We start from the raw sequence: 12,783 nt of genomic DNA, 5'->3' as shown, positions 1-12,783 counted from the left end.
TCGGAGGTCTCCCCATCTGACAGCGGTAGACATCCTTCTGATGATGATGCAGCTGCTGCCGCATCTGATGACGCCCTGAACATGGAGCGGATTCTCAATGCCTCCTTTATTCCTGGCGCATTCGCGTAGAACCGGTCCGCCGTGGTTACGTCGTGACACATAAACCTGGCGAGAATCGACCGGCTTTCTGGATCTTGGTGATGCTTGATATTGTCAGCCAGGGCAGTGCGCAGGATTGTGAAGGTGACGGCTGTTTCTAGCCCAGCATCAGCCCATGCCCTCTTCAAGTGAGCGTTCAGGTTCTTGGAGGCCCGATTCCCCCTTGTGAAAAGGAAGAATTCATTCTGAGGACCCAGCAATGCCTCTTTAATCCCCATCCACCGCATGACCCAGCTAAACTCCTCTACTGTAAGCGCCAGCTGTGCTTCACCATATGTCTTGGCCGTCTTGTGATCCTGCACATGGATGATGTAGCCCTCAGCAGTTCCCCTTATGGCTGCCTCTCAGACCTCACTGTTTTTCATGTTTGCGTACACGCCCGTACGGTGGCCATACAGGAGGCTCCAATGGAGGGTGAGATAGCCATAGAGAAGCTTCTGGGTGGTTGAGGTCGGCGTGCCGGCCATCAGGTCGAGGAGCTCCGGGATGCGCTTCTCAGCGGCCGCCATGGCGGCGAGAAGCTCTGCCTGGCTCGGCAGACGATCCAGTTTGTTCCTCTTCACCTTAAACTGATGTAGAGTGACTGCCTTATTCAAGTGTTTCATGTTGGCTTTCACCTCTCTCATTATGTGGGTCATATCAGACTGGGTGAGCTTGCACCCCCGGGGCTTTGACTCAGACATGTACCCCATGAACTGGTGCACATTCTTCAGGAAGAACTCTGATGTTGTGACTGCCCGGCCCGGCTTTACAATATACTCGCTCCAGCCACGGATCATCTTCATGTTTCTTAGGAACAGCCAGTCTGACAGGCGGTTAACACCATGGGCCATGTATACTATGAAGTTCTTTATCCAGCTGATCTTCGACACAACATTGTCTTTCTGTTTTACTGTCGGAGCGACACCCAAACAATGATCCAAGTATGTCTGAAGGTACGCCTCCATGCTTCTAGGCAACGTGATTTCACGCATTGTATTCCCCCGTCCATACCCAGTGGACCAGTAATTTGAGGGAGAGGGCAAGTCATTAGCCAGCTTAGAGGCACAGGTCTTCCGGCATACAGGGGTCTCGCTACCGGAGGCTACTGCAAACATGACAGCTTCCACCGGGCTTTTCACAGGGGTCTCGCTACCGGAGGCTACTGCAAACATGACAGTTTCCACCGGGCTTTTCACAGGGGTCTCGCTACCGGAGGCTACTGCAAACATGACAGTTTCCACCAGGCTTTTCACAGGGGTCTCGCTACCGGAGGCTACTGCAAACATGACAGTTTCCACCAGGCTCTTCACAGGGGTCTCGCTACCGGAGGCTACTGCAAACATGACAGTTTCCACCGGGCTTTTCACAGGGGTCTCGCTACTGGAGGCTACTGCAAACATGACAGTTTCCACCGGGCTTTTCACAGGGGTCTCGCTACCGGAGGCTACTGCAAACATGACAGTCTTCACCGGGCTCTTCACAGGGGTCTCGCTACCGGAGGAAACTGGTAATATGACAGTCTTCACTGGGCTCTTCACAGGGTTCTTGACCGGTCTCTTTCCACCGGAGGCTACTGCAAGCATGACAGTCTTCACTTGGCTCTTCACAGGGTTCTTTACCGGTCTCTTCCCACCAGAGGCTACTGCAAGCATGACAGTCTTCACCGGGCTCCTCACAGGGGTCTCGCTAAAGGAGGAAACTGGTAATATGACAGTCTTCACTGGGCTCTTCACAGGGTTATTGACCGGTCTCTTTCCACCGGAGGCTACTGCAAGCATGACCGTCTTCACTTGGCTCTTCACAGGGTTCTTTACCGGTCTCTTCCCACCGGAGGCTACTGCAAGCATGACAGTCTTCACCGGGCTCCTCACAGGGGTCTCGCTACCGGAGGTTACTGGGGACTGCATGACAGTCTTCACCGGGCTCTTCACAGGGGTATTGCTGCCTGAGGCTACTGTGTTTATGCCGGAGGTACTTGGGATTGCCAGGCCCTTAAATCGTATACATTCGTCCTCTTCCTCAAGAACAGCAGCACTCTGCTTCCTGGGTTTTAGCTCCTTTTTCAGCCTGGAGCGCAGGGTCTTCACCTCATCATTGAGGGCATCCTTCTGAGCCCTCAATGCCACATTTTCCAGCATCACCTGCCTGCAGTCCTCGTTGTCACACTCGGTATGTGGGGAGAAGGGTGGAGGGTGCCCGGGGTATTCCTCCTCATTGTCTATATCCAATGATGTAGCCATTCCAATGATGGGGTTAGTCTCACGGAGGTCATGGAGCAACTGCAGTGCCACACTATGCTTCAGCCTTGCCATGACCTGCTGTGCCTCATGTCGGGACAACTCAGGGTGGTCATGTTTTACATGACGGTCCAGTCTCTTCCCAGCGTACGAACACCCAGCGATGGGACAGGGTTTGGTCCGAACATTTATCCTTCCACTGGCTATTTTCAGGAGGATTCCCCTCTCCTCCAAGTTCCGCACTGCATGCTTGTGCTTAAGGTGTTTGTTCAATGCCAGATAGAAGAGTCTGCACACCGGGCATTCAGATGACATCCTTACTGAAACACACATAATGAATTTGATCAAAATGATGTTATAGTTCTCCGTTTATATGCGTTAGCGTGATCGGTGGTTGCGAAACTAGGTCCGATGCATCAATTCATGGTGCATGGACCAAGGGAGGTATTGGGTTACCACCGGGTCAGATGGTCCCACCTCCACACCAACGCGGGGCTGGTGATGGCAACATTGGGTCCGATGCATCAATACATGGTGCCCCGTTTATATGCGTTAGCGTGATCGGTGGTTGCGACACTGGGTCCGATGCATCAATTCATGGTGCATGGACCAAGGGAGGTATTGGGTTACCACCGGGTCAGATGGTCCCACCTCCGCACCAACGCGGGGCTGGTGCGATGGTGATGGCAACATTGGGTCCGATGCATCAATACATGGTGCCCCGACCATGAGAGGGTTTGGGGTACCCCGGAACCAGGCACCACCCCAGCAGGAAACGGGTTGTATGGTCAAAGGAGGAAAGAGTGATAGAACCGGGGTAAAGCAAAGAAAGTGTCCGACAATAGTGACTTGTGAGGCGGCCAGAGAGTCTGTCATATCTCGGTCCTATCCTCCAGGCAACGCTGTGGCCAAAGCTGGGCTAAAAACAAAAAAAACAAAAAAATATTTCATCCAGGGAAATTTGGGTGAAAATGAAAAAAAAGTACCCGGAAATAGTGCCTCATGACCCAGTAGGAGTCCCCCGTCGACTCCCATGGCTTTCCTCCATGGGCAAAATCAACAAACTCAACTTTTGTGAGAGCCGGCCAAAAGGGGTCAAAATGGAAAAATTGTACCCCAAAATAGGGCCTCATGACCCCGCAAGAGTCCCCCGCGGACTCCCCTGACATTCTGACATGGGCAAAATCAACAAACTCAACTTTTGTGAGATCCGGCCAAAAGGGGTCAAAATGGAAAAATTGTACCCCAAAATAGGGCCTCATGTTCCCGCAAGAGTCCCCCGCGGACTCCCCTGACATTCTGACATGGGCAAAATCAACAAACTCAACTTTTGTGACATCCGGCCAAAAGGGGTCAAAATGGAAAAATTGTACCCCAAAATAGTGCCTCAAAATTGGGTAGAGTCACCTGCCAAGTGACCTACATTCCTCCAGGGCTCAAAATGACAAATTTAAACTATTTGGAGAACCAGGAAAATGTAAAAATTATGTCCCAAAATAGTGCCTCCAAATCGGGTAGAGTCACCTGCCAAGTGACCTACATTCCTCCATGTCGAACTTAAAGTATTCGGAGAACCAGGCTGGGGGGTCTTGAGGCACAAAATTAGGCCCACTCAGAGTGCTTGGTGAGCGGATACATTCTTCCATGATTTCCAACAGCCGTTTTTTTTCTGAGTGCACCCAAAAACTGGGTTTCCGATTTCGTGCGGACGGTAGTCTGAAAAGTATGGATGAATCTTTTTGACAGAGAAGTGGAAGGACTTGGTCCCCTTCTCCGTTGCACCAACCATCGGAGAAGGGGAAAAATCGGCCCGAAGCGCCAAACACCTGGCCCCTTCTCCCGTGGGCACTCTGACATTTTTTGACAATTTTTCAAAACTTTATTTTTGATTAATTTAAGATATAATTAAGCGTTTTCTTCACTTTTTTTTGCTTTCCACGGGTGGGGGCGCCTGGCAGGCCGCCTATGAGCACCCAAATTCGGCCTTCTTCACGGCACCACCACCCCTTCTGTGGAGGGTATTCTCGTGCCCCTGGTGACTCTACAAGGGGGGTGGTTTTTATGGTGCTTCTATGTCCGCCCATCAGCATCCATATTCGGCCTTCTTCACGGAACCACCACCCCTTCTGTGGAGGGTATTCTCGTGCCCCTGGTGACTCTACAAGGGGGGTGGTTTTTATGGTGCTTCTATGTCTGCCCATCAGCATCCATATTCGGCCTTCTTCACGGCACAACCCACCCTTCTGTGGAGGGTATTCTCGTGCCCCTGGTGACTCTACAAGGTGGGTGGTTTTTATGGTGCTTCTATGTCCGCCCATCAGCATCCATATTCGGCCTTCTTCACGGCACCACCACCCCTTCTGTGGAGGGTATTCTCGTGCCCCTGGTGACTCTACAAGGGGGGTGGTTTTTATGGTGCTTCTATGTCCGCCCATCAGCATCCATATTCGGCCTTCTTCACGGCACCACCCCCCCTTCTGTGGAGGGTATTCTCGTGCCCCTGGTGACTCTACAAGGGGGGGTGGTTTTTATGGTGCTTCTATGTCCGCCTATGAGCACCCAAATTCGGCCTGGATCATCCAGGATTTGTGGGCTAAGCTCCATAAACTGACTAAATCACCCAGAGAGGTCACCTTTCTAGCCCAAATATATATAATACAAATACATTTAAATAGTAAAAGGTGCACTTGTGCTCTGCATTACCCGGAATTTTATTTTCATAGCCCCATGATAGTGATTAAAAATCATTTTCATGGGAAAAAGTGTTAAAACGCCTGATTAAATTATATGCAGGACCCCAGTGAGCTCCAGACTATGTGCATTGTGTTGGGGAACCATATAAATGATAGAATAAATGCATTTAAATGCAAACATAATGATTTAAAATCATTTTAGGGGGACAATTGTGGAGAGGAGCCTGAAAATGACTCTGCAGCACCCGGGATAACTACCAGTTCATCTGGTTTAAATGTGGTGGTGATAGTGGCATTAACTAGTACCCAGTACTGGGAGAGAACCAGGCTACAGCACATGTCTTTTCAACCCAGGAAAGAGTGCTCAAAACGTGGGTAAAGCTGTGTCAAACAGTGGGGTAACATGTTTCAAATGACAGCACGGTGCTGCTTGTTGGCAGGCTGACTCACTTCACTTGTCTCACACACACCCAAGGGGGTGAAAGAGGACACATTGACCCAGCAGTAAGTGCTTGAAACGTGGGTAAAGCTGTGTCAAACAGTGGGGTAACATGTTTCAAATGACAGCACACTGCTGCTTGTTGGCAGGCTGACTCAGTTCACTTGTCTCACACACACCCAGGGGGAAGAAAGAGGACACATTGGAGCACACATTGACCCAGCAGTAAGTCCTCAAAACGTGGGTAAAGCTGTGTCAAACAGTGGGGTAACATGTTTCAAATGACAGCACGGTGCTGCTTGTTGGCAGGCTGACTCACTTCACTTGTCTCACACACACCCAGGGGGGTGAAAGAGGACACATTGACCCAGCAGTAAGTGCTTGAAACGTGGGTAAAGCTGTGTTAAACTGTGGGGTAACATGTTTCAAATGACAGCACACTGCTGCTTGTTGGCAGGCTGACTCACTTCACTTGTCTCACACACACACCCAGGGGGGTGAAAGAGGACACATTGACCCAGCAGTAAGTGCTTGAAACGTGGGTAAAGCTGTGTTAAACTGTGGGGTAACATGTTTCAAATGACAGCACACTGCTGCTTGTTGGCAGGCTGACTCAGTTCACTTGTCTCACACACACCCAGGGGGGGGAAATATAACACTTGTACCCAGGAATAAGTGTTTGAAAGGCGGGGAAAAGTTGTTTAAAATAGTCTGATACCTCCAGGGCGCATAACTGCACTTTACAAGCCAGAAATAATGTTTAAATGGTCGGGGAAAGTATTTTTACATGTCTGGAAGAGAGTTTTAGCCAGTCATTTTGCACAAAATCATTTAACATTGACGCTCTCCTGGAAATGCACATATTCTGTGCATTTTCAGGAGAGCGTCAATGTTAAATGATATCCTGCAAAATGACTGACTAAAACCCCGGAATAAGTGTTTGAAAGGCGGGGAAAAGTTGTTTAAAATAGGCTGATACCTCCAGGATGCATAACATGGGTAAAACGTGTGTTAAAAGGTCGGGGAACATGTTTCAAATGACAACAGACTGGTGGTTGTTAGCAGGCTGGCTCAGTTCACTTGTCTCACACACACCCAGGGGGGGAAAGAGGACACATTGACCCAGGAGAAAGTGCTCAAAACGTGGGTAAAAGTGTGTTGAAAAGTGGGGGTACATGTTTCAAATGACAGCACACTGCTGCTTGTTGGCAGGCTGACTCAGTTCACCTGTCTCACACACACCCAGGGGGGGAAAGATAACACTTGTACACAGGAATAAGTGTTTGAAAGCGGGGAAAAGTTGTTTGAAATAGTATAATACCTCCAAGGCGCATAACTGCACTTTACAAGCCAGAAATAATGTTTAAATGGTCGGGGAAAGTATTTTTAAATGTCTGGAAGAGAGTTTTAGCCAGTCATTTTGCACGAAATCATTTAACATTGACGCTCTCCTGAAAATGCACAGAATATGTGCATTTTCAGGAGAGCGTCAATGTTAAATGATATCGTGCAAAATGACTGACTAAAACCCCGGAATAAGTGTTTGAAAGGCGGGGAAAAGTTGTTTAAAATAGTCTGATATCTCCAGGGCGCATCACCAAAAATGTACAAGCCAGGGAAGATGCCTGAATCCCGGATACTTTAGGTCTGTCACTTAGGGTGACCGCACCACTCCGACGCTCCTGAGAGCGGACGTCCATTGTTTGTAAGGCACCTAATACGGAGAAGGGGAAAAGGTTCAGGGGCTTCATTTCCCCTTCCCTGTCAAAAAGATTCTCTTGAGGCACTATTTTGGGATACAATTTTTTCATTTTGACCCCTTTTCCTGGTTCTCACAAAAGTTGAGTTTGATTATTTTGCCCATGGAGGAATGCCACGGGAGTCGACAGGGGACTCCTGCGGGGTCATGAGGCACTATTTTGGGATACAATTTTTTCATTTTGACCCCTTTTCCTGGTTCTCACAAAAGTTGAATTTGATTATTTTGCCCATGGAGGAATGCCACGGGAGTCGACAGGGGACTCCTGCAGGGTCATGAGGCACTATTTTGGGATACAATTTTTTCATTTTGACCCCTTTTCCTGGTTCTCACAAAAGTTAAGTCTGATTATTTTGCCCATGGAGGAATGCCAGGGGAGTCGACAGGGGACTCCTGCAGGGTCATGAGGCACGATATTGGGACACAATTTTCTCATTTTTACCCCTTTTCCTGGTTCTCACAAAGTTAACTCTGATTATTTTGCCCATGGAGGAATGCCAGGGGAGTCGACAGGGGACTCCTGCGGGGTCATGAGGCACTATATTGGGACACAATTTTCTCATTTTGACCCCTTTACCTGGTTCTCACAAAAGTTAACTCTGATTATTTTGTCCATTGAGGAATGCCAGGGGAGTCGACAGGGGACTCCTGCGGGGTCATGAGGCACTATTTCCGGACAATATATATTTTTTTAGCCCATTTTCACCCAGTTCTGGCCACCGCATTGCCTGGAGGACGCTTTTGCGGGGTCATGAGGCACTATTCCTGGGTACTTTTTTTCATTTTCACCCAAATTTCCCTGGATGAAATATATATTTTTTTGTTTTTAGCCCATTTTCACCCAGTTTTGGCCACAGCTTTGCCTGGAGGATAGGACCGAGATATGACAGACTCTCTGGTCGCCTGACAAGTCACTATTGTTGGACACTTTCTTTGCTTTACCCCGGTTCTATCACTCTTTCCTCCTTTGACCATACAACCCGTTTCCTGCTGGGGTGGTGCCTGGTTCCGGGGCACCCCAAACCCTCTCATGGTCGGGGCACCATGTATTGATGCATCAGACCCAATGTTGCCATCACCAGCCCCGCGTTGGTGCGGAGGTGGGACCATCCAACCCGGTGGTAACCCAAGCCCTCCCTTGGTCTGTGTACCATGAATTGATGCATCGGACCCAATGTTGCCATCACCAGCCCCGCGTTGGTGCGGAGGTGGGACCATCCAACCCGGTGGTAACCCAAGCCCTCCCTTGGTCTGTGTACCATGAATTGATGCATCGGACCCAATGTTGCCATCACCAGCCCCGCATTGGTGCGGAGGTGGGACCATCCAACCCGGTGGTAACCCAAGCCCTCCCTTGGTCTGTGCACCATGAATTGATGCATCGGACCCAATGTTGCCATCACCAGCCCCGCGTTGGTGCAGAGGTGGGACCATCTGACCCGGTGGTAACCCAATACCTCCCTTGGTCCATGCACCATGAATTGATGCATCGGATCCAGTGTCGCAATCACCGATCACGCTAACGCATATAAACGGAGAACTAGAACATCATTTTGATCAAATTCATTATGTGTGTTTCAGTAAGGATGTCATCTGAATGCCCGGTGTGCAGACTCTTCTATCTGGCATTGAACAAACACCTTAAGCACAAGCATGCAGTGCGGAACTTGGAGGAGAGGGGAATCCTCCTGAAAATAGCCAGTGGAAGGATAAATGTTCGGACCAAACCCTGTCCCATCGCTGGGTGTTCGTACGCTGGGAAGAGACTGGACCGTCATGTAAAACATGACCACCCTGAGTTGTCCCGACATGAGGCACAGCAGGTCATGGCAAGGCTGAAGCATAGTGTGGCACTGCAGTTGCTCCATGACCTCCGTGAGACTAACCCCATCATTGGAATGGCTACATCATTGGATATAGACAATGAGGAGGAATACCCCGGGCACCCTCCACCCTTCTCCCCACATACCGAGTGTGACAACGAGGACTGCAGGCAGGTGATGCTGGAAAATGTGGCATTGAGGGCTCAGAAGGATGCCCTCAATGATGAGGTGAAAACCTTGCGCTCCAGGCTGAAAAAGGAGCTAAAACCCAGGAAGCAGAGTGCTGCTGTGCTTGAGGAAGAGGACGAATGTATACGATTTAAGGGCCTGGCAATCCCAAGTACCTCCGGCATAAACACAGTAGCCTCAGGCAGCAATACCCCTGTGAAGAGCCCGGTGAAGACTGTCATGCTTGCAGTAGCCTCCGGTAGCGAGACCCCTGTGAAGAGCCCGGTGAAGAGGCAGGGGCCGTGGACTCAACCTGTTTGCCCTGGTGCACCGTACGAATTAGACGCCTAATATGGTCCCCGGAACCCCGCTAAACATTGTGAATATGTATACCGTGTATATAGTTTTTGTTCAAATAAATTGTTATAATTATTATTATAATCCTGGGTATACATTTTGTAAATAGTACAATACCTCCAGGGCGCATAACTGCACTTTACAAGCCAGGGAAGGTGCCTGAATCCTGGATATACATTTTGTTAATAGTGAAACACCTCCAAGGCGCATAACTGCACTTTACAAGCCAGGGAAGGTGCCTGAATCCTGGGTATACATTTTGTTAATAGTGCAACACCTCCAGGGCGCATAACTGCACTTTACAACCCAGGGTAAACAATGTACTAGTACTAGTAATAGTAGTAGTGCAACGTGTAAATATTTGATGTTTTTGGCTGTGTGTACTGTGGTTTTTGTTCAAATAAAAAAAAAAAAAAAAAATAACCTTGATGGTTCCCAGGGGCAGATAAAGTGCCACTTTCCATCAGCACCGGGGAGGCACTCTCCTTGCTGCTGAACCCTGTGATGAGCGCTCAAGTGTTGGCGGAGGAGGTGTAAGCCAGAGGAGGGTGAAAAAAAGTTAAAGTGTTTGAACCTCCAGCCCAGAAGGGGGGTGGTGGTGCCAATAAGAAGGCCGAATTTGGATGCTGATGGGCGGACATAAAAGCACCACAAAATCCACCCCCCTTTAGGGTCACCAGGGGCACGAGGTTCTGGTGGGTGTGAATACCTGGGTTTAGTCCGTGGGGGAGTGCTTAACTGCGGGGGCCCGGGGACTCACGGTGTGCAATGTTATGGAGGTGCCACTGTTATGGGGACATGCTGGTGGTCATTAGTCCGTCCTTTGGGGGTCTGTGAGCGGGCAAAGAGAGGTGATTTTCCCGGACTCTGTCCTGGAGGTGTGAAATAAACAGAGTCCCACTGTTAGGGACTGGTGCTGGAGGTCATTATTCCGTCCTTTGGGGGTCTGTGAGCGGGCAAAGAGAGGTGATTTTCCCGGTCTCTGTCCTGGAGGTGTGAAATAAACAGAGTCCCACTGTTAGGGACTGGTGCTGGAGGTCATTAGTCCGTCCTTTGGGGGTCTAAGAGCGGGCAAAGAGAGGTGATTTTCCCGGACTCTCTCCTGGAGGTGTGAAATAAACAGAGTCCCACTGTTAGGGACTGGTGCTGGAGGTCTCTAGGCCGTCCTTTGGGGGTCTGTGAGCGGGCAAAGAGAGGGGACTTTGCCGGACTCTCTCCTGGATGTGTGAAATAAACAGAGTCCCACTGTTAGGGACTGGTGCTGGAGGTCTCTAGGCCGTCCTTTGGGGGTCTGTGAGTGGGCAGAGAGAGGGGATTTTCCCCTTGTCTCTCCTGGAAGTGTGAAATAAACAGAGTCCCACTGTTAGGGACTGGTGCTGGAGGTCTCTAGGCCGTCCTTTGGGGTCTGTGGGCGGGCAGAGAGAGGGGATTTCCCCGGTCTCTGTCCTGGAGGTGTGAAATAAACAGAGTGCTACATGTTGTAAATAGCAGAATACCTCCAGGGCACATAACTGCACTTTACAAGCCAGGGAAGGTGCCTGAATCCTGGGTATACATTTTGTAAATAGTACAATACCTCCAGGGCGCATAACTGCACTTTACAAGCCAGGGAAGGTGCCTGAATCCTGGGTATACATTTTGTAAATAGTGCAATACCTCCAGGACGCATAACTGCACTTTACAAGCCAGGGAAGGTGCCTGAATCCTGGGTATACATTTTGTAAATAGTGCAATACCTCCAGGGCGAATAACTGCACTTTACAAGCCAGGGAAGGTGCCTGAATCCTGGGTATACATTTTATAAATAGTGTAATACCTCCAGGGCACATAACTGCACTTTACGAGCCATGGAAGGTGCCTGAATCCTGGGTATACATTTTGTAAATAGTGCAATACCTCCAGGGCGCATAACTGTACTTTACAAGCCAGGGAAGGTGCCTGAATCCTGGGGTAAACATTGTTTAATTGTTTAAGTGTTTTTAAATGTATGGAACAGTGTTTTGTCTCTTTCAAAACTCTCCCGTCATTGGCCGGATACATGGGGACGATTTTATATTCACTATGACCGTTAATATTCCAGTGAGACGAAGTACGTCCGGTGACGGGAGTGATCCCATGTTAATTTTGTCCAAAAACCAGAGCATTCCCTTATCTTGCGTTAGGTCATACCCCCCTTCCCATACTATTTTTGGTCAAAATTGACCGGTGTGTTTTGCACAGTCATATCTCTGGAACCCCTTATCCCATTTTGACATCTCATTTGAACAGTCAACGCAAGTAGAATCAAGGGGTGATAGACAGAATGACACCAGGGGTGAATTTCATGTTTCATGTTATTTGCAGTAAGTTCAAAGATAGTGCTTACTGTACATTACTGTATATTATAAAAATGCTTGCCATGTAGGCTGTGTTTACTGGAGATAGAAATGCTTTAGTTGGTGTTGTAGCTGAGATTCTTGATGCAAGCAATTCATTGTTTCATTGTGTACTTTTAACTACAGTATATGGTCCGGACCCACCGGTGGGCCCATCAAGTTCAGCATTCACTGTGCTGAATATAAAATAAGACACTGATACTGTTCAGTGTTTTCCTCAAGAACATTTAGAGACAAATAAATATTCAGGGCTCCTCTCCCTCAGGGGCCTCTTCCTGTCTGTTGACTGTTGGTCAGGTTAATAGTCTGGATCGCTGTTGTATTCCATTTCTGAGACATCGTCCTCTATGTCTGGTTCAATCTCCTCTTCATCTGGTTCAAAACATTTGTCCAGAGCCTCTAATCGGTCGCCTACTCATTGTGTCAATGAGTCAAATGTGAGCAAGGCACAAATATAACTGCATGAGAGGCAGTAATGGAGGGGCATTTACTGCGAGAAAGTGAGAGGTTTTTCTTTCTCGAGGGGCACAGAGCTCGCTCCTGTGAGAATGTATGATACATTGTGTCATACAGCGCGAGAAAGTGAGATGTTCCCGTAACTTAGAGTACATTGTTTTGTCTGGAAGGTGTGGGGGGACATAAGCCAACCCTGTCTCCTAAAAATTACGTTCCCACAGAACTAAACTGCATTCTCAACTACGTTTAGCTAGAAACGTATTTTCTCCCACGTTACGTTTGTTATGAACGTATCTCAAATACGTTTATATTCTACATATCTTCTAGAAACTTAT

This window comes from Trematomus bernacchii, unplaced genomic scaffold, assembly GCF_902827165.1.
Source record: "Trematomus bernacchii unplaced genomic scaffold, fTreBer1.1, whole genome shotgun sequence".
In the NCBI taxonomy this organism is placed as follows: domain Eukaryota; kingdom Metazoa; phylum Chordata; class Actinopteri; order Perciformes; family Nototheniidae; genus Trematomus; species Trematomus bernacchii.
The sequence above is the reverse complement of the archived record's forward strand: the minus strand, read 5'-3'. Positions refer to the sequence as shown.